Here is a 1,668-nt window from a genome sequence, read left to right as displayed (position 1 = left end):
CATATACCCTGTGCTAGTTTTCAGGAGGTTTTTAGGCCTGGAAAGATGCAGGTGTGACTCCTTGAAGCAAACCTTTTGTTTTACAAGTTAGATAGACTCAAACAGTACATTCAAGGTAATTATTCCATTTTCTTTCCTTTTTAAAAATATTTTTTTTACTGATTTCATAGAGGAAGGGAGAGGAAGAGACAGAAACATCAATGATGAGAGAGAATTATTAATTGGCTGCCTCCTGCACACCCCCTACTGGGGAACGAGCCTGCAACCCCGGCATATCGAACCAAGAATCGAACCAGGACCTCATGGTTCATAGGTCGATGCTCAACCACTGAGCCACACTGGCTGGGCTAATTATTCCATTTTCTGAAGGACTTGTTGTTTGACAAAGGGGCGAGATATTCATCCTCTTTCATGATCATATTTGACATTAGAGACTTTACTAAACTAATCTACTTTTGGAGCCTGCCTTGGGGTCTAAAGCAAGGACCTCAGTTGGCAGCAGCATGGAGGGACAACACCTGCAAGGAACCTGGAGTCCACATGTGGCCCATCCCCAGGGACAAATTCAGTGAACTCTGACAAGGACCCTCTATCTATAAGTCCCTTGCCAATCTGCTCTCTACACTACCCTCTCAGGGCCTGTAGCCTTTCCTTGGACTCACCATCCTACTGGCAGGGAAGAATCTATATTATTTGGATTTCCCCAAAGCAAACCCTAAGATAAAATTTCTAGAGCAAGCAGTTTATTAAAATAAAGTGACTCTGGTGAATACAATAGGCAGGTGTGGAAGTGAGATGAAGAAGGGAAGAGAAAGCAGGAAATGTTACTTATTTATATTAAAGTATAAATATTACAGAGGTAATATATAAATATTTAAAACAATGGTCCAATCCCACCTGTTGAAGGGAGAGATACATTCTAGAGAATGAGGCAGGGAAGGGCGGGTCCAGTGAAGGCAGAATTCACTTTGGTGCAAGAGAAAGAGCACTAGATTAACAAGTGAGAGGTCTGGGTTCCAGTCCCGGCTCTACCAGTGAAATGTGATTCTCTTTCTGGGCTTCACTACCCTCATGGTGAAATGAGCCCATCAGATGAAAACCAGTTGGTTTTTTAGTATTCAGCAAACATACCTATCAGCTAGAGATCAGTCACAGAGAATGGAAACTACTTGAACTGTATTAAACGAGCAACTAGGTACTGAGAAAATTTGGGGGAAAGTTGAAAGGGTCATGATACCCAAATCAGCGCAGAAAGAGCTCAGCAGGGGAGGTGAGTCCTTTGCCACACGCAGAGGGACATGTCACCTCACTGGTGCCAGGGATCACAGGTCTCCTGTGCAACCGCTTGTTCTAGAGTAAGGCCACACTCTTTGGACCTCCACCAACAAAACATGGAGCTCGGAGCTCTGCCTCTCAACACCCATGAAATCAGTGAGCAGCCACTGGAATGCACTGCTGGGGAAACCCATCATCTTAGTGGCCAACAGAACCAGCGGAAGCAGCAGAACATTGGCCTCTGTCTCAATCCCATTCAGATCCCAAGTTTTAGGGGTCCGGGAAATGCGGATTTTGCTTTTCCAGACCCTCTAAAAGGGCACGAGAAGAAAGTTGGCATGGATGATGAATCCAGTACAGTGTCCATCCCAGGCGTTTTGTGCCAGGCACTGT

Source organism: Myotis myotis, unplaced genomic scaffold (genome assembly GCF_014108235.1).
Source record: "Myotis myotis isolate mMyoMyo1 unplaced genomic scaffold, mMyoMyo1.p scaffold_m19_p_9, whole genome shotgun sequence".
Lineage (NCBI taxonomy): Eukaryota > Metazoa > Chordata > Mammalia > Chiroptera > Vespertilionidae > Myotis > Myotis myotis.
Note: the sequence above shows the minus strand (reverse complement) of the source record.